The sequence below is a fragment of the Anolis sagrei genome, chromosome 1 (assembly GCF_037176765.1).
Source record: "Anolis sagrei isolate rAnoSag1 chromosome 1, rAnoSag1.mat, whole genome shotgun sequence".
Taxonomy (NCBI): Eukaryota; Metazoa; Chordata; class Lepidosauria; order Squamata; family Dactyloidae; genus Anolis; species Anolis sagrei.
Genome location: NC_090021.1, coordinates 148,187,185 through 148,208,457, shown reverse-complemented (window position 1 = coordinate 148,208,457; position 21,273 = coordinate 148,187,185). Strand labels below are relative to the sequence as shown.

At 39.7% G+C, this 21,273-nt stretch overlaps 2 protein-coding genes across 7 annotated transcripts in view; one reads left to right on the top strand and one right to left on the bottom strand.

Moving 5' to 3' along the window:
- Positions 1 to 21,273, bottom strand: part of RUNX2 (RUNX family transcription factor 2) — a 231,278-nt gene that overhangs the window by 178,038 nt on the left and 31,967 nt on the right. The gene's annotated exons all lie outside the window — the stretch shown is intronic.
- The window catches only part of SUPT3H (SPT3 homolog, SAGA and STAGA complex component), a 224,290-nt gene continuing 211,723 nt past the window's right edge, over positions 8,707 to 21,273 (top strand). Inside the window, exon 1 of the mRNA XM_060785475.2 lies at positions 8,707 to 8,829. The gene's annotated coding sequence lies outside the window, so the exon portion shown is untranslated. The remainder of the gene's footprint in view (positions 8,830 to 21,273) is intronic.

Here is a 21,273-nt window from a genome sequence, read left to right as displayed (position 1 = left end):
TATTCAAGGATATACAGTTGTGTGGAAGGGCCTCAAGTTCAAACAGCAACAATAGTTTATCCTGCATTATCTCAGCAGGTAAGAGAAATACATTTAGGCAAAAGCAAATTGTAACAAAATTTTCTATTCTTCCTTATTAATGTTGCTATCTTCACCACACTTTCATGTTTGGGCATGGATCTTGGTTTTCATGCGTTAGAAGGCAAGTCTTAATAGTTCTGTGAAACCTGGGCATTTTTACAGATGCAATGAGCCCAAAAGGAGTAAGAATACCCGGCCCTGCCAAAATATGTCATACTACCTGTACCCACCACACGTTGGTGTGGCCATCCTTCCTTCTCTCTTTCTCTTAATAATAATAATACTTTATTTGTACTCCGCTACCATCTCCCCAAGGGACTGAGTGCAGCTTACACGAGGCCAAGCCCGCAGTACATCAATAAAACGAAGGCAGTAACAAAATAATCAATACAAAACAGTAAAATAAATCTCAAAACAAAAATAAACAATAACAATGAACAATAACATACAAGAATTTAAAAACCTATGGCTGGGCCAAATGTAATAATTTACAATTTTAAAAATAATGCTGGGCATGAACAAGGTAGGGTATAACTAGGATAGGATTTTCAAAGAAAGATGAGGGTGCGCAGGCGATCCTAAATCAATGTTAAAGTGCATTTGAGGACATATTGCTAAGAGTTTTCCTAATTTTGGGAAGGCTCACTGGAACAACCATGTTTTCAGGCTCCTCCTAAAGACTGCCAGTGTTGGGGCATGTCTGATGTCCTTAGGGAGTGAATTCCAGAGTCGGGGGGGGGGGCACCTCCGAAAAGACCCTCTCTCTCGTCCCCACCAATCGCGCCTGTGAAGGAGGTGAGGGCACGAGCAAGGCCTCTCCAGATGATCAAAGAGATCGTGTAGGTTCTCTTCATCTTTCTTTCTCTCCTTCCTTTCCTCCCTCCCTCATTCCCCTTTTTTCTTTTTCTTTCTTTCTTTCCTTCCTTCTCTACGTCTTTCCTTCCTTCCCCTCTTTTTCTTTTTCTCCTTTCTTCCTTCTCTGCTTATTCTTGGACTGTAACTCCCAGCAATCCTCCTGACTGATCTGTCTACCTACTATCTATCTCGTATCTATTCTATATATCTTATCTATCTGGAGGATTGCTGGAGTTACAGTCCAGGAATAGGACATAGGAAATATGTACGGATATGGATGCTCTCAAAGAAATCCAAGGAGAAGCAAGCAGGCAGCTTGAAAGCAGTGCATTTGAAGCATCTTCCTCCCATAAAGGGCCTGGTCTAGGGGATGCTTGGAGCTGTCATTTTCACGCATGCGCTGTATCGTCATTCAGCTTTTGGGAGGGTTTTAAGTCCTTTCTGCTGTGTTTTGGGAGGGGTTTATGAGTGATGGTCACTTGTTGGTCTGTTAGGGGTGTAGTGTCCAAATTTCGTGTCAATTTGCCTAGTGGTTGTTATGTTAATCCCACAAATGAACATTACATTTTTATTTATGTAGATTTCAAATGGTTGACCCTTGGCCTCATTTGCATCAGGACATCTTAGTCATGTCTGCCCCATTGAGGTTTTCATTAGTTCCAATCCCCAGATGGTTTTCAGCTTTCTTTACCTCCTGCTCTTTCCACCAGTGTGGCACTATCAGCCTTGGGCTTTTGAACAAGGTTGTATATGAATAAAAACACTTCAAATTCCTATGCTGCACAAGCTCTGCAAACCTCCTTTCTACATAACTTTTATTGGACTGCAACATGGCTGGATAATAGTAGTGGGACCCATTCATACTACACAGATATAGCACTATGATTCTACTTTAACTGCTATGGTTGTATTCTATGGAAACCTGGGCTTTATAGCTTTGCAAGAAAAACCGGAGGAGCTTCCAAGTTGACGATCCGCCCTCCCCAGGATTCCACAGGACAGCACTATGGAGTCATAGCACTATGAATATGTGGTATGAAAGGGACCCTGTTTAGACTACCGTACGGAACAGGTCTTCAATCATCTTGACCACTCTTAAACTTCAACCCTGAAAACACAGTGGGAAATATTTATTTTTATGTTTTATAATAACTGCTATATATCAAGTATGAATAGTCACTGCTAACTTTGATTTGTACACCATGGGCCAAAAATCACAAAGGCATCTGATGTTTTAAAAACTTTAAAAATGTTTTTGAAAATATTTTACATATCGTTTCTTACATATACCATACACAATACTATAGTATTGTAAATTAAAAACAAAAATAATAATAAAGGAGTTATGACATATTCAAAGCCCTTTGTCACTTTTGACTTAGCCTATAGAGGGCTGGTTCAGGGTCCCTCAGACTGTTTGGACTAGATTATAATTTAAAAACACAAGGATAATAATAATAATAATAATAATAATAATAATAATAATAATAATATATTTATTTGACCAGTCATATGACCATGTCAAATACAACACAAGTAAAATACAAGGCAAAAAGGTGAGGACAGCAGTTGACCTTCTATTTACAGTCAGTGTCTTATTTTCCTGGCTCTTCTTTCAGGAAATGTTCTTTTTTCTTGATATTCTTTCAGAATGAATTCCTATACACACTACACGCATCTTATTTGTGGTGCAAAAACCCATGAAGGAACAATTTTAACCAACTTACCAGTATTTCAATGGAAAGCGTGGGCCTGTTTTGGCTGGTGAGAGAGTCAAGTTAATTAGGATTGTTGTTGTGTGCCTTAAGTTAAGATTACACTGTTCTACAAATTTTCAGTTTTTCTCATTTACGGAAACGAAATGTGCTGTTTCTTAATAAATTTAACATGCTGAATTCAAATATAATAATTAAATGTGTTAATTGGCTCTGGTTTTTATGCAACAGCTATTTCAATTTTCTCCACAATAGGTAATTCGTTAATATTATGATAATGCGCCTAACCTTACTGCATGTATATAAACCATGAATATTTACTAAATTTTAGTCAAATTATATTGCCAATAGTTTATACATGAGAAATATTTATTTAATTAGTCTATTGTTTATGTTTGTGTAGCAAGAAAGTATATTAGTAGGCCTAATGCAGTTGAAAAGTCTGAAAGTGTAAATGTCGCTTTAATCGTGACTTTAGTTTATATCCTGTTTGATTCTCTTGACTTTTCTTTTGTATTCAAGGAAAGGATTGTCTCTTGCAATGCTCCAGAAGTAGTCTGACAGCATTGACGGAGTCCATTTGCCTTGATATCTTTTTTCCATAGTGCTTTATTTACACACGTGCGAGGCATAACTACAGTAAAAAGAACAATGTAAAACGATGTTTAACGATACTGTCTCAGTCTTCAACTGACTGACCCTCACCGTTCAAAAGTCTGGCCTTATATAGGGCTTTCTGGCTTTTACACACGGCATTAATACTGCGTCATCAAACTTTCTAGAGTATTCTAGAATCTTCCATAGTGTAAGTCGCAACATGCATTTTTTCAACCATACATGATCATGTGATTGCTTATATCATAAAAACTAGAGCCAATATACATTTTTAAATGTCATTTTCGTTTTCAGCTCCCCAAAATCATAAAAGAACAACTATTTTCAGGCCCGAAACTTTTTCTCCGTTGAACAGTGTTATCGGCTTTGAACTGGGGCCCTTCCACATAGCCCTATATCTCAGAATATCAAGGCAGGAAATCCCACAATATCTGCTTTGAACTGGGTTGAGTCCACACTCAGATAATGTGGGGTTTTCTGCCTTGATATTCTGTGTGGAAGGGCTTTTAGTTTGGGGATTCCTGCTATAGAACCTTTGGGAACAAGTTACCAAGTTTTTGAGATGCTATTTACCTCTGAAATGCCACCTATTAGTATTAGTGCCATCCTCCCTTGTACCAAAGGCACCTGAAATATAGTCTTGGCTGCTTAAAGTTAATTGACCTGAAAATTGAAATCAGTAACTCTAGTTTGCACGTTTCCATTTAGTAGCCTGCACATATGCCTTTCTTGTTATAACTTTTTCATTCAATAAGTTCCATATAATCAATACAAAATTATTATCAGGACACAATCCTATAGGACAGAATAATTTACTCCTCAAGCAAAACCAAGCATTTTAAATCGGTATGTTTTGCAAATTAGTATCTGCAGGGAACATATGATCTAGAATGTGGGTGGGCGGGCAAAATATAGCTCTAGAACTGTAAGCAAGCCTACTCAGCTATTTATCTGGCTCTCAACTCCTTCTGGATTCATAAAGTACCTATTTTCCTGGCAAAATGTAATGTGTGTCTTCTGGAAGGAGAAATTCACTTTGTAAACTACAGTATAGTACATTAAAATTTCAATGACATTTTTTTGACTTCTTATATTTCTCCTAGAGACTCAGATTGTGCTTATGAATACACCAAAAAAGCAAATGTTTGCCAGTGCGACAATTTTATTAGACAAAACAAAAGAGCATGAATAATATGTGTCACCATTTGAGATCTCCAATTCATTTGGTGAAGATTTTAAAAAGTAAACATGGGGCGGGGGCCCTGATGATGATGAACTAATGGACTGGGTACAGACATCTGCCAGATTTTGCTGCTTCCTCCACCACCTTCCTCCACATCACAGTATGCCTTAAAATGTATGGGTGGAGGGAATCTAGAAACTACGGAGCATAGTTTTGGGTGTTAAAGAGAGCTGCAGTGGGAAGAAGAGAGAGATTTGACTGTTCTGATTTCACAGAGAGACGAGTCTAGAAGTATATCTCACATAGATCTCTAGTGTCTGCATGTCTTCAGATGGAATGGAGGAGGAAACCTCTCGAGATGTATAAGGTCATATAAGGTCAGTGGGTGGCAACATAGCTCTGGGTTCACCTGGATGAACCACTATAGATATTTGGAAAGACAGAAATTTGTATCCCTGATAGCAATGTTCACTGTCACAAAGTAAAAATATACAAACACAGATAGGAATAGAAAAATAACACTTGCTTTGACTGACAGGCAGGAAGAAAATAAAGAGTTATCCTACTGTAGATGACTTAATATTAAGTGTGGCTTTTACAAAAGTATGGTTTCTTGTTTTAATACATATGGAATACTTTCTTGCCACAGTAATGGGTAATAAGTGCTGTGGTCCTTACTGAAGGTATGTACATTTTCTTATTAGCAAGGCTTTAGTTATACTAAATTACCACAAGCATATTCTTACAATGACTTTGTGGACAGGACAGGGGTACTGTATTTCTCTGGTATGATGAGTTTATTTGGTCTCCCATTGCTTTCCTCAAATACACTAGAAACTTGCAGAAACAGCAGTCTCTCCCCAGACAGGAACTCAATTTCCACATAATGTGTGCATTAAAATTGCATTGCAGATTTGTGAAAATTCTGCTATGATTGATGTAAATTACATGCTTTACAGACTGGAAATGAAATCTTTCTCCTTCATTTTAGAACTTTTTAATGTTCTGGAAAGCAAATAAAAGTAAAAACAAATAACGAAAAATAGGGCTATCCTAATGTGAAACTTGGTACCCATTATGGCTTGAGCTCCCTCCAGTGCATGGAAAGTCTGAGATGGCTCATTATGACCTAAGGATCTTTAAAATGATCTATCACAGAGAATAATTTTTGTGGTATTTTTGGTACTTTATGATGGCAATAAGAGTCTGATGTTATTAAAGCAAGAAAAAAAATCTTCCAAAGTTTAGAAAGCCCTAAGGACAGATAAGCAGACACAGCGTAATTTGACCGCAGAAGCACTCAAGACTGGACTGCAGTCCAGTGCATATGTAGCTGGAAATAAACTCATTAAAATACAGCAGGACTTGCTTTTCACTAAATATCTATAAGACTGGACTGCTAAGGCCCACGTTTCCTGTCAACAATATGTCTTTGGATATAATCTTGACTGATTGTCCCCAGCCTTTCTATTGTTGTTGTCCCAAACAGTAATGGTTCTGTTTAACTATTTGCCAAATAGAAATCCTTCCTGAATGTATCTGCTCAATTCAAAAACTTTGTGTTGTGGTGCCTTGTTCCCCTAAGACTGGCCTGGGGGCCAAATGCAGCCAATTCAAATTTCTCCAGGCCATCTATCTTCAGGCCTCCCTCCCTCGACTTCCTTCCTCTCTTCATTCATGCCTTCCTTGTTGGGGATCAGGGTCCCAGAAAAGGCAGGCTCCTTGGAAGGAGAGAGATGGCAGCCTCTTCCATCCCTTCCCCAAATTACGTGTTGCTTTCTCCTCAGGTAGCTCCAGCCTCGGGTATCCTATCCCAGTGGCCCCTTCTCTCTCTCTTTCTTCCCCCACAATGTTTTTTTTTAAATTTCTTTGCAAAGGGAAGCTCCCCAATTGCCCTGCTTGCACCAGGTCCTCTCTGCTGCCTGGTCGGGAATGGCAAGTCCTGGAGGTTGAACGCCTGCCTGGCTTCCCTCCCTCTCTTCTCCGCACTGCCATCATCCTGCGTAGTCACCCAAAAAGGCTGCCTTTCGTTGTGGCTTCTCCCTAGGGATGAAAAAGGGAGAGCCAGGTGGGAGCAACTATAAGCTCCCGTTACATTCAAAGCCATCCCAATAGATGGTCATGCTGCCTCTGCTGAGAAACTTCCCCAGAGGAGGACACTCCCACCAGACTCAGGCAGTATATACCACTGTCTGAAATGAGTTGAAGGCACACAACAACAATCCTAATTAACTTGACTCTCTCATCAGCCAAAAGCAGGCGTGCACTTTCCATTGAAAGACTGGTACTTATATGATGGTTAAAATTGTTCTTTGTTTTATATACTATATTGTTCTTTCATTATTATTTTTGCACTACAAATAAAAGATATGCAGCATGCATAAGAATGTGCTCATGTCTTTTTCAAACTATAGACCAACTGAGACCATCCCATGGAACAGAACATGTCTCAGCACTCACTGTGGGCATATGTCCTGTAAGAGTTTCACAGTTCCAAGTTCCTTTCTCTCAGTCGCATCCCACAACTGATTTACTGGATATACTCATGTATAAGTCGATGGCCAAAATGATAGATTTTGAAATGATCCTCTGGAGTGCCTGGTTGGTGTTATGGGAAGCGTTTCCTCTTGACCCAGAAGGATGTTTAGGGAAGGCACCACTGCTTCCTAATCCTCAGGAACTTGCTGTGGGATGGCAGAGGAAACTGAAGAGCGAGCATGGCAAACCACAAGGCGATGGTGTCATGGTGGTTTCTGGTGATAAAAGCAGTGTGGGATCTAGGAAGGCAAGAGCTTGACTGGATATCAGCCAGCAGAAGGAGAGGAAGGGAGGCTACTCAAGTGGCTGGCAGACAGGAGTCGGTGGTGGCAGTGTGTGTGATATATTGATTTTTAATAAAGACCTATCTACTTCAGCTAAGTATTGGAGGCACAATGCTGTCAATGCCTCTGTAAGCCTCCATGATTGCTTCATTCTGAATTGAGGCAATTGCACAAATAGACTTGGTACTAGAAAGGTTTCTAACCGTTAATGACACACACACACGTGTGTGTGTGTTCTTTTAAACCATTTCCTCATTTCTTGGAACGTAAAACATGTTGAGTTGAAACTGAACTTTCCTGCCCCACTTGATGGCTAAAAGATTTAAACTCCAGTACTGGAAGGATACAATAGTTGGAAGATTAAACTATACAAGCAGCCCCTGAGTTACAAACACCCGAGTTACAAACAATTCATAGTTAAGTGAGGTAACAGGATGTGAGGAAACAGGAAGTGACAGAAATTGATTCCTTGGAAGGGAAATTCACTCTTGAAAGAGTTATCATGGAGAAAAGGTGCCTCTGCTGAAGTTTTCTCACTAATCCCTGTTTCCACAACAAGTCACATTTTTCAACATCCAGTTAGGAACAGAAAGTGAGGTGAAACCTTCTGAATCCTCAAACACTCAGAAGAATGCTGCACTCTCAGAGCTCAGAGGTTTTCGTATCTCTGTGTTGATGTTGACTTTGGCTGGTGACTGCTGGAAAAGCATTTCAGTTTTGTCCATGTTCAGTGAGAGGCCAAGCTTTTTAAAATGCTTTTGCAAAGGCTTTTAGATTTTATACTTCTTGGGCTGTTAAGAGAAGAGGCCCATTCCCTTTCTTTATATCGAGTGACACCTCCACATCTGTCTCAATGGGTTAAACCCCTGTATGGGCAGGACTGAAGACAGACAGGTCTGAGGTTTGAATCCGGGGAGAGTGTGGATGAGCTTCCTCTGTTAGCTCCAGCTCCCTATGCAATGACATGAGAGAAGCTTCCCATAAGGATGGTAAAAACATTAAAACATCCGGCCGTCCCCTGAGCAACATCCTTGTAGACGGTCATTTCCCTCACACCAAAAGCGACTTGCAGTTTCTCAAGTCGCTCCTGACACGAGAAAAACAATCTGTCTCATTGTGAAGATGGAGTTTACGAGTGGCCCTTACAGATAAAACAACTAAGCACATGGTTTCCAAAACCGAGCAATAAATATGCCCGCTTTTTACTTTCCCTCATCCACTCCCCAAAAGAAAAACCCTTTCCCGCTCTTTGGGCTTCTGCCACGAGCTCATCCGGCGGCAAAGCGAGACTCATCCAGAGGCAAAACACTCTGCCCTCGCGCCACACCCAAGATGGTTGCCGAGCGCCTATGGCGAAGGGGTGGGTAGACCGATCTGACGTCCTCCCCTCGCGCTCGCTTCCGGGCAGAGCGCCACACCTGGGCGGGGACGCGGGAATCCCTCCGCCCCCTTTTTGGAGTGCGCGCGCGCTCCCTCAGCGCGAGGAAAGAACCTCCAGCGGGAATCCCAAGAGGAGGAGGTGGAAGCCGAAGAGGCCAAACTCTTAGCTAAGGGAGAGGTCAGTGAGGGAGCCAGGGAGGGAGGAAAAACATAGAGGGGCGTATGAGCCAGAAAAAAAAAGCGAACAGAGACTGTGTTTTTCTTCGTTTTGAGACCGTTTCGTGTGTCGGAACTGCAGCTCTAACGCAAGGCTGGTCTTCGCGGCCGGCGCGAGCGCTGCTACACCTCCCTCCCTGGCGCTCTGCCTGTCACGTGCGCAGGCCCCGCCCCCTTCTCTCAGCTCAAGGCTCGCTGCCAGGCGCTTGGTCCCGTCAAAGAAGCCTGTCTGCGCCTGCGCATAGGACCACCCTGACTCTCCTGAGGGACGCACCTGCCCTCATTCCCTTCAAGAGGCGCCACCTGATAATAATAATAATAATAATAATAATAATAATAATAATAATAATAATGTATTGTCGAAGACTTTCATGGCTGGAATCACTCAGTTCTTGTGGGTTTTTTCGGGCTATATGGCCATGTTCTAGAGACATTTCTCCTAGAACATGGCCATATAGCCTGAATAATAATAATAATAATAATAATAATAATAATAATTGTATTGTCGAAGGCTTTCATGGCCGGAATCACTAGGTTCTTGTAGGTTTTTCCGGGCTATATGGCCATGTTCTGGAGGCAATTTTTCTCCTGACGTTTAGCCTGCATCTATGGCAAGCATCCTCAGAGGTAGTGAGGTCTGTTGGAAGTAGGAAAAATGGGTTTATATATGTGTGGAATGACCAGGGTGAGACAAAGGACTTTTTGCAGCTGTGAATGTTTCAGCTGATCGCCTTGATTTGCATTCAATGGCTTGGAAGTGCCTGAGGGGAATCTTTTGTTGAGAGTGATTTTATGTGCCTGTTTGTTTCCCCTCTGTTGTTTTGCTGTTGTAATTTTTGAGTTTTTTACATCAAGGGAACCACTGACCGCATAGGGAAACTGATGAGGAAACACAACATACAAACCACTTACAGACCCACCAAGAAAATCCAACAAATGCTACGTTCAGCAAAGGACAAGAGGGATCCTCTCACCTCTGCAGGAGTCTACCGTGTACCATACAGCTGTGGACAAGTCTACATAGGGACCACCAAACGCAGCATGGCCCAGACACGCATCAAGGAACATAAAAGGCACTGCAGACTACTTCAACCAGAGAAATCAGCCATAGCAGAGCACCTAATGAACCAGCCTGGACAGAGCTTATTATTTGAGAACACAGAAATGCTGGACCACTCTCACAACCACCATGTCAGACTACACAGAGAAGCCATTGAAATCCACAAGCATGTGGACAATTTCAACAGAAAGGAAGAAACCATGAAAATGAACAAAATCTGGCTACCAGTATTAAAAAAAATCTAAAATTACAACAGCAAAACAACAGAGGGGAAACAAACAGGCACATAAAATCACTCTCAACAAAAGATTCCCCCCAGGCACTTCCAAGCCATTGAATGCAAATCAAGGTGATCAGCTGAAACATTCACAGCTTGCCCCAGCAGAAAAAAGTCCTTTGTCTCACCCTGGTCATTCCACAGATATATAAACCCATTTTTCCTACTTCCAACAGACCTCACTACCTCTGAGGATGCTTGCCATAGATGCAGGCGAAACGTCAAGAGAAAAATTGCCTCCAGAACATGGCCATATAGCCCGGAAAAACCTACAACAACCCAATAATAATAATTGTTTTTGTGTCGTGTCAGGAGTGACTTGAGAAACTGCAAGTCGCTTCTGGTGTGAAAGAATTGGCCATCTGCAAGGATGTTGCCCAGGGGACACCTGGATGTTTTTTTTTTTGATGTTTTATCATCCTTGTGGGAGGCTTCTCTCATGTCCCCACATGGGGAGCTGGAGCTGATAGAGGGAGCTCATCCGTCCCCGAGGGGACTCAGGGCGGTTTATCTATATAAAATAAAAATGTAGTGTTCGTTTGTGGAATTAACAGAACTCAAAAACCAGTTGACACCAAATTTGGACACAAGATGCCTAACAACCCAATATATGTCCTTCACTCAAAAAATTGATTTTGTCATTTGGGAGTTGTACTTGCTGGGATTTATAGTTCACCTACAATCAATTAGCATTCTGAACTCCACCAACGATGGAATTGAACCAAACTTGGCACACAGTTCTCCCATGACCAACAGAAAATACTAGAAGGGTTTGGTGGGCTGTGTCCTTTGGTTTTGGAGTTGTACTTGACTACATCCAGAGATTGCTGTGGACTCAAACAATGATGGATCTGGACCAAACTCTACACGAATACTCAATATGTCTAAATGTGAACACTGGTGGAGTTTGGGGAAAATATAATCTTGACATTTGGGAGTTGTAGTTGCTGGGATTTATAGTTCACCTACAATCAAAGAGCATTCTGAACCCCACAAATGACAGAATCGGGGCAAACTTCCCACACAGAAACCCCCATGACCAACATCCAGTCCAACTCCCTTCACCAGGGCAATAAAATATAATCAAAGCCCTCCTGACAAAGATATGATTCTCTCTCACACACACAGATATAGTATCATAGATTTGAAAGGGGACCTCTAAAGAAGGACAATTATATGTTGCATGTTCCAGAGTAGGCAAACCAAACAATCTCCACATCAACACTGACAAAGAAACAGCAAGAAATACTGGGTTGTTGTAGGTTTTTCCGGGCTATATGGCCATGTTCTAGAGGCATTTTCTCCTGACATTTCGCCTGCGTCAGGAGAAAATGCCTCTAGAACATGGCCATATAGCCCGGAAAAACCTACAACAAGCCAGTGATTCCGGCCATGAAAGCCTTCGACAATACAGCAAGAAATACTGCTTACCCACAAGCAGAAAGAAATTACATACATTAGAAACCAACATTTTCACATTACTTTATTTTCCAGATCACCAGACTGGGCCAGAGCAACGCGTGGCAGGGGACGGGTAGTCTTCTATATAAATAAAAATGTAATGTTTGTTTGTGGGATTAACATAACTCAAGAACCAATGGACGAATTAACACCAAATTTGGACACAATGCACCTATCAGGCCAACGAGTGACCATCACTCATAAAAACACTGAAAAACACTGCAGAGGAAACTTAAAAGGCCCACAAATAAAAAATACAGTACAATGCATATGCAAACACCTGTATATACACATATACAGTAGGGAAGAAAAGTATGTAATCCGATACCAATTGTACAAGTTCTGATGTTTCGCCTGCATCTATGGTAGGTATCATCAGAGGTTCCTTGATTTGTGTTTGGGAACATGAAAGGCACTGCAGACTAACTCAACCAGAGAAGTCAGCCATAGCAGAGCACCTGATGACACAGCATATTATTTGAGAACACAAAAATGCTGGACCACTCTAGCAACCACCATGTCAGACTACACAGAGAAGCCACTGAAATCCACAAGCATGTAGACAATTTGAACAGAAAGGAGGAAACCATGAAAATGAACGATCTGGCTACCAGTATTTAAAAACTCTAAAATCATAACAGTAAATAAAGACAGGACAGCTCCAGACAAGAAACCATCAGGGACAGCTAAACACTTCTCAATAAAGGATTCCCTCCGGCAGTAAGAAGTGACCCCTTGAAAACTGCTAGGCCATTCAATGCTAATCAAGGTGGCCAACTGAAATATTCACACCTACCTCCAACAGACAAGAGTTCTTCCTTCTACCCTGGACTTTCCACAGATATATAAACCCCACTTGCCTAGTTTCCAACAAAGCTCACAACCTCTGAGGATGCCTGTCCTAGATGTGGGCAAAACGTCAGGAGAGAATGCTCCTGGAACATGGCTATACAGCCCAAAAACTCAGCCTCGCAGACAAGGGTTCTTTATCCCACTTTGGACATTTCACTCACACACACACACACACACATATACATACATACATACATACATACACACATTCCACTTGTCTCCTTGCCAACAGATCTCTGAGGATGTCAGCCACAGATGCCTGGCAAAATATCAGGAGAGAATGCTACTGGAACATGGCCATACAGCCAGAAAAACTCACAGCAACCCAGTGATTCCGGCCATGAAAGCCTTTGACATCACAATATCGTAAATGCTTGTGGTCTCACATAGGCACCTGGAAGATTGTGTCCACTGAAGACATAGCATGTTACCTCCTTTGCTTGAGAAACAGGGACTCACCCAGAAAGTTTCCATGTTTACATTCCCCCTCACATCTCCCCTGACTCTTGAACTGCATCTGGTAATTTGTATATTTTTAGTACTACACAGGCCACATAAACATGACTTACAACAACAACAAAGTCAAACTGCAGTGCATATGTATAAAGCATTATGTATTCCAGAAGGAAGGATTTAGGAATGCTGAAATCTTAAAGGTGGATTGTTAAGGGAATTTGATTCAAAATGTTTCCAGGACTGAACTAACTTGGTGGTTTACAGCTTGAGTTTAATGGAAATGGGCAATGAATGCAGTTGATGAGGTGTTTTATGGAATACTGTGTTTGAAATCCTCCCATAAAGCTGCAAGGTTCACATGCTCCCTGTTTTGAGCATTGTCTTACTCTTTAGGTTTTAATGTTTAAAGTCATAATAGAAGACATTTTTATAAAGTGTTTCTGCCTCTTTTTCATCTCGCCTTGGAGTTTATTGCATGGCTCTTTCCCCTTCTGCCTTTCCGCCACTGGCACAGCTCATTCCTAGCACTTGATTCCCTGGATGTTTGGTCAATGCTTTATTGAAAGCCATTGCTAGTTGTATTTTTGTTGTTGTTGCTTTTTAAAGATTCGTTGAAACTTGTGTAAAATCAGTATCAGAGTTTGAATGACGGCTTTTGTGAGCTTGTTAAAACACAGAGGAAGTGTCTGAAATGTGATTAGTCAATTCATTACTTCCCATCCTGCAGCAATGTGCAATTTAGTAAACTTATATATGTTTTAGCAATTATATTTGCATAATAATCTTTGAAAGAATATAAAGCTAATGACATTTCTGCTCCTTAAGCAATAAGACATGCTAGACACGCTGTTCCCAGTCATTATATGCACCCCAAGGGCCATATTAAGGCATAAAGCCAAACCCAAGAACTGTGATAATCCCCCAGAAATTAATTGGGTGGAATGCTAGGTTGCTTTTGAGAAATGTAATGTACAGTTTGAAGCAGGAAAGGAAACTACGTAGACCTGTACTCCCACTTGTATTTTGTTTTGCTGATGTAAAGGTCTACGAAGAAACTTAAGTTGATGATTCTGTGCTGATGCTATGCTTTGCAGAATGATTATAAAAGCACCACAACATTTCTTTTATTTTCTAAAGACTATACTGTATTTCTTTTGTGGTATACTTTTGCTGAGTTACAAAGCTTTTTGCCAAATATTTTCAAATAATTATCAGATACTTGATATTTGAATGGATTGATATGAGGATTTTCGTTGTTGCTTTTTGGAGTGTCATTATTTTTAGAAAGACGTTATATGACTAAGATTCTTTTTAGGAAAATAACTTCACCATAAGAGGGGTTTTTTTGGAAGAAGGCAACTAATATTTTTCTACTGTATACATAGAGTGAAGTTTCTACATGAAACATGTAGACCTTAGTTACCAATAGTTAGGAAATGGGAATATTTATTCAACTCTATATCAGGTTGAGAAAAAATGTTTTAATTGTGTCAGAAGTGAATTGAGAATATACTGCAAGTCGCTTCTGGTGTGAGAGGATTGGCTGTCTGCAAAGATGTTGCCCAGGGGATGCCGGAATGTACTGCCATCAGAGGCGGCCCTAGGTAATTTTCAACAGTAAGCAAACAGTATTTTGGCGCCCCCCCCACCCCCAACCAATCACTGATATATATTTTCTGTTCGTCGTGGGAGTTCTGTGTGCCATATTTAGTTCAATTCCATCATTGGTGGAGTTCTGAAAGCTCTTTGATTGTAGGTGAACTATACATCCCAGTAACTACAACTCGCATATGTCAAGGTCTATTTTCCCCCAAGAGTGCCTCAAGAATGCCCCTGGGCAAAATCAACTATACTGCAAATGCTTACTTTGTGTAATGGGTTGAGCCGCCCCTGACTACCATCCTGTGGGAGGCTTCTCTCATGTCCCTACATGGGAAGCTGGGGCTGACAGATGGGAGCTCACACCATCTCGCAGATTCAAACTGCCGACTGTAAAGTTTTCTTCTCTATATCTGACTAAGTATAAAAAGTATCTTGTAAAGGACTATAGAAGACCCATTAGTCCTTTACAAGATTATTACAATGAAACTTCCTTAAAAGTTGAATTATAGCATTCTCACCCATTAAGTGGGTCAAATTGGTTGGAACTATCAATTGATACAAGCATCCAACAAAATAATTAAGCCTTTAGATATGTGCACGGACACCTTAAACATGGTATAATTTTATGTATTCAATGTATTTCAGTGATAGATTTTCACTGTCCATTTTCAACAACTTCACTGAAGAGAGCCACAAATAGCCTTCTCTTCTGGGGTTACTGTGAGTTGCCTTATGGAATAAAACAACATTTTGTTGAGGGTAGAATTTTTTGCTCCTTGCTCCAATATTCTCTATAGGTTTCAAAATCTGCTATGAAAAGTTAAGCTGGAGAGGGGTGTGTGTGTGTGTACAAAAACAAAGGCTCCTTGATCAAGTCTTCTTTCATGACATTTGGTGGAACCTTCAGAATTCTTTTTCCTTTGATGAAGTGAAACCATATGCCACTCCAAATTTAGAATTGGCTTCTCTTTAAAAACATCAATGTAGTCTGCCCTCCACATTGTGAAAGTGAAAAACCACAAGTAAATAAATTGCTATTGTTGTGACCTGAAAGAACACCTCTCTAGGAATTTCTAGGTTTTCTAGCATGACTCTATGGGCAACTTCTGCAGGAAGCTAGCCACAAAATCTCTTTAGAGAGCCTAGGGATATCTAGACAGGTATTCTCTCTAGAAATCTCTAGATCATCCAGTATCTGGAACAAGTTGACCATAAAGTCAGCTTTATGGTCAACTTCACAAAGTCAAGGGCCAAGGAATTCCTAGACAGAACCTTTTAAATCAAATCTGTGAATCTTCAAATCCGGAAAAGTAAAAACCACAAATGTGGGCATGACTGTTCAAATTGTTATTTCCTTTAAGTGCAGTACCTTCTTTGCAGAGATAGCATGTCGTAATAGTTTGAGCATTTGAATACAACTCTGGAGACCACATTTCAAATCCCCACTCAGATGTGAAAATCCACTGTGTGATCTTAGTCACGTATTCTCATCTGAAGGATCACAGGTTCTGTCCAATAAATTGAACTTGTGTGATTGAACTGGGCTTTTGGTCAAATCCCATTAGTTTAAAAGAGACATATGCAAAGGAATGTCTTAGAAGGGTGTTAGCAGTGGTATAAAGGTCTTCTGAATCCTGAATTGTCCTTGACTGTATGTTCAAGCTGAAATTCCAAATGGGTACCTCTATAGCACGATTAAAGATGGGCTACAGATCATGATATGTTTACTAAAATATAATGACTTGCATTGCATTTAAGTATGTCCATAAACAAGTAGAAAGAATTTGATGATGATGAATTCTGTCAGAAATCAATAACAAAATGTGGTTGGTTCCTTCAGTGAATTGAAAATGATCTTAGATGTGCCAAATATTGGGTCAGCAGCTGCCCCGAGTATAGTAAATGCCTCCTTTCTTATCATACAGCAGTACAAGCAAAACATGGTCCGGGAATGTGCTGGTCTCCAAGCACAATCCTGTCTACTTCAGATGTTTCTCTTGTTGAATATGATGCCATGAAAAAACCCTCAGATCGCAGTTGATCTGCTGCTTCGGGGAAGCAAACTGATTTTGAATTTGACTACCCCTCTTCCCATTGTGGGTCATATTGACTGTGAGCTCTGCAGTGCCTCATTCAGCAATTAAAGAGCCACAGTAGTGACCACAGTAGCCACAGTAGTGACCATTTTGCCACCAGAGAAAGGTGCAGCATTTGCAAGAGGACTTTAAGAATGCATGTGAGTTTTGGAAAGCCTTATTATTGAGGAACAATACATGGTGTAGTACTGCCCCCCCCTCCCCTCATTGCTACCAAATGCTGCATGGATTCGTGTGTCCATCTTGCAGCAATACAGCAGGTTATTCAAAGTTTTGCTGGCCGTGTGCCTTTTGTCCATCACAGGGAACACTGTATGATCAATCTCCTAATTTTTCTGCTGCATAGCTCTGCAAGGTCATTGCTAGCTCTGCAACCACAAGGTGAATAACAGCTCGGATACAAATATTGAGAAAAATTGGTAATTATGTTCTTTGCTATGCAATTCTCCCAGAGTGGTTTCCAACTGAAGCTTAGAACTACAGTACTTGTAAAATCCTAAAATTATAGCTTTAATAGGTTGTCATTGATTAGGCTTTTTAATAATAATAATAATAATAATAATAATAATAATAATAATCTATTGCCATTTATTTGCAGGAAGACTGATGCATTGCATTTAGTTTCCAGTCTTATTAGGACCAAAATAGAAATGTGCAATTTGCTATTTAAGGAAACCTTAAATCAAAACAAACCAACTATTATACACACACACGTTGAATCAGTAAATGGAAAGAATGTTACTAACAAAAGGAGTTTTTCACTGTCAGTTAATTTGGTCCATACAAATAGAACCAGAAAAGTTTGGGACAAACTTCATTTCCAGCTATAAATATGAATAACCCCAACTTTATTAGAAAGTGCTTGAGAGCGAATGCAAAAAGTAGACCACACACATGTGAACTTATAGAGTATAGTTGCTGCTGTTCTTTCTTTATAAAACTTCTGCAGACATATCTAAAAAGCTGACATCTGGAATTCAGGAATGGTTTGGTGATTTGGGTTAATTAATTTATTGGGTTGTTTTTCAGTGCCACACACAGGCTAATTTTCCTTTATATGTAGTCCATTTCATAATGCATATTGTCCAGCCTTAATTATGGATTAGATCTCTTGCAAGGTAGAATAAATTGTTCTTCAATCATTTTGAAATCTCAAATTTTAAAAGATGTTTCACAAGAAAAATGACCTCTGCTCTTTTATTAAAATGAATTCTGTTTGTATGGAAGAAAGTGTTGTTAACAACATGACTTTTTTTTTCCTCCTGAGAAAACCCAAGCAATTCAGGGAAAGGAATATCTCCCAACAAAACATCTTGAGAACAAAAGAGGTCTAACTGAACAGATGGAATAAACAGTACTATGAGCAGTGCCTGCAGTTTTTCTTGTGGGACAGTGAACAGTGTTTCATGTTTAGTTGGCTATCTAATAAGAAAGGGCAGCTACAGCTTCTTGATTATTAAGCAGCTTTAGATTACTCTGAAAATGCCAATGTGCATGTTAATGACCTGCTTTAAATCACCCTTCAAAATGTGAGCTGTGTCTCACCAGTTGATTGTCACAGTAAAATCTCAAAATGGCAACTATCTCCTTGCCACAGCTCTATAAGATTAGCCTCAATATGGGTCCAATATGAGAAGAAAACAATGTTTCATCTAAGTCAGTGGTTCCAAACCTGGGACCACTATCTCTCGAACATTAGTATCGAAAGGGTTACGAATCAGTTTTTGGTCAACTTTAGATTAGGTTTGGTTATTTGGGGTGCCAATTCAGAAAATTGTATTGGATAGACCACATCAGCTCTAGTTTCTGATACAGAGCATATGCCACCCAGTAGTCGCCATCTTCTTGCCCACATAAAACCATATTTAATATGTCTTGGCACTGTAAAAGGATTTTGGGAGACCAGTCATGTTGTAACGGTGTAGCAACAGTGAGGCCACAGACCATATTTTAGCTCTTGCGGACCACAGGTTAAGGACCACTAACGTAAGTGAACATTCTGTTACCAAAACCAGAAACACTTGATTATGACTTTGGCTTTGGTAATACTGGGCCCTTGGTAAACTCTGGGGATTGATTCTAGGAATTCCTTTGGATACCAAAATCCTTGGGTGTGCAAGTCTTTATTAAATACAGTGGCCTAGTAAATTTGTGTCCTTTGTATAAAATGGGAGAAATCAAGATTTGGTTGTTTGAATTTGTTTTTAAAAAGTGTTTTCAAACTGTGGATGGTGGAATTCGTGGATGCAGAATACATAAATAGGCAGGGCTGACTGTACTCAGGTTGGCAAAGACCTTTCCATAGTAAAATAACTTCTTGAGAATCCCTGAGCTGAGTTTAGTTCTACTCCTACTTTCATAAGAGAAAAGAGTCAAAGACTTCTGCCTTGATTGGGGGAACAAAGAAAAACAACAGTAAATGTAGATGAAGCTTTTTGCCATTATTCTCCCTCACCTTTAGTACCAAAGGATAAGAAGCATGTTATGATTTGAAGAAATTACTAATTTCTTTTTTTTAAATTAGAAATGAGAGCTGAATAGGAAGAGCTTCATAAGGAATAAAGGCAAACTGAAACAACGTTCTTTGGATGAATTTTGTTGTCATCATATGTTTTGCTATACATTACTGTCATGCTAATTGTCATGAAAGTTGATGATAGCCGCCTTGAGTCCCCTCAGGGAGAGAGGGTGGATTAAAAATAAAGTTCTTTATTTTATTTTATTTTATTTATTTATGATACTCTCCTGTTCACATTTTGTGAAAAATCCAATTTTGTTTCATTTTGACCCCAAATATATATTTTATACTAGAAATACTATGCCACAGAAAATTAGTAGCATTGGTAGTATTTATTTTTTGCATCTTATGTTTTGTTCAACATTACCACAAAATAATTTTTTGGAAACATAATTTTCCTTAAAGAAAATTTAGCTCTACCCACCTCAGGATTATTATTTTTTAATCCTAATTTTGGCTAGAGGTAAAAGCAAGTGTGCCGAAGGTTTTCTATTTGCTGAGTATGGGATTGTCTTTATATAGATGACTGCAGATAAAATCCCCGTTTTTTAAAATGATATTTTTTATTTACTTTTCTATTACCTTTATGAATTGCAGGTTTTCTTCAGAAGAAAAGTATTTGGCAAATATATAGATTTAGTTAGAACCTCATAATTACTAGTTTTAAATAGTGTTAATCAATTATTATCATCTTTTTACAGGGGTTCATGTATAAACTAGAGCATGTTGAAACAATCTGCAATTCTTTCTGAACATCTGAATTCATTTTGTAGAATATGGCATGCAGCTGCATTTAAATTCAAAGCAAAAACAACTGCAGTACATTGACCCACTGGTTATAACAGTAGGTTTTGAGTTTCATGTTAGTTGGATTTATTGGAGAAAATTGATTTGAGCGCTTCTGCTTTTGTCTGAGTTATTTAATGTCCGGAAGGAAGGAAATAGAACATGCATGTGATGTGACTTTGATGTGTAAAAAAGTTAATTATCTGAACCATCTAACAAATCTTGGCTGGGGAAGTAATTACTTTAAAGGTTACAGGGTGGTCTGATGAGTGGTTGTGTTCATAAAAACGTTATCCTAATTCTTAATTTCTTAAGTTTTTGCAGCACCCAGTCATCTTTCTTATACATCTACATAAGAGACTCATAGTGTTTTCATTAATGCTTCAGAGTACTTATTTGCATGTTGTGGAAATAAGCTGGGGACACTGGGTTTCCTTTCTATGCTAATTAGTGCCCAAGTAACCCAATCATATGAAGGAATGGGACAAGGAGAAACTCATAGACTGTTTTTGCTTTTGTTTCACAAGTTTGAGTTTGCTATTTTGGGATGTTTCAATTGCAAGAAGACTCATATGTTTCCTGTTTCTCATTGAAACTTTCATAGAATCATAGCAAGGTAGAGATGGAACAGGCCCTGTGCCCATTGGGTCTGATCTACTCAATGCAGGATTGTGAGAAGGCATGACCAATTTGGCCAAGGTGGAAGTCAGTAGGAAAAAGGAAGCCCACATCCAAGATGGGCAGACTTCATCAGGGAAGCCATGTCCCCAAGTTTGCAAAACATGAGCAGGACCTTTGCTAGTAGGGTGACTTGGATGTCTCTCATTTGTAGGCTTGCCATAAGTTGAAGTTGACTTGACAGCAGTTAACAATAACAAAAGAAACCTGAATGAGGAAAGAGGGGTGGATTATTTCCCACCTCTTACATTATTCTAGGGCTATAGTAAGATCCTTATTTGGTTTAAAATTAAGGTGATTCAAAAGATGACAATATTGTCCACTTAAAATGCCTTTGGGTAAAGTACACAGTATAGACTTGTGATTAACAACTGAGTGAGCAAAAGTCCTTTAGGGAAGATGTTTCTAATGAGCTATTTTTAAACCCTTCATTCTTTCAAAATACTAACAGCAATCAAATTACTTATACATGCATTTTGCTTTTACGGTAGTATTTAAGTTCTGAATTTAGGAATATGTTTAAGCTATGTGGGTTTTCAATGTGATTTCTGACATGTAGTGACTGCAAGACAATTTGTTCAGAGGGGATTTACCTTTCCTCATGTGTGACATGTCGAAGG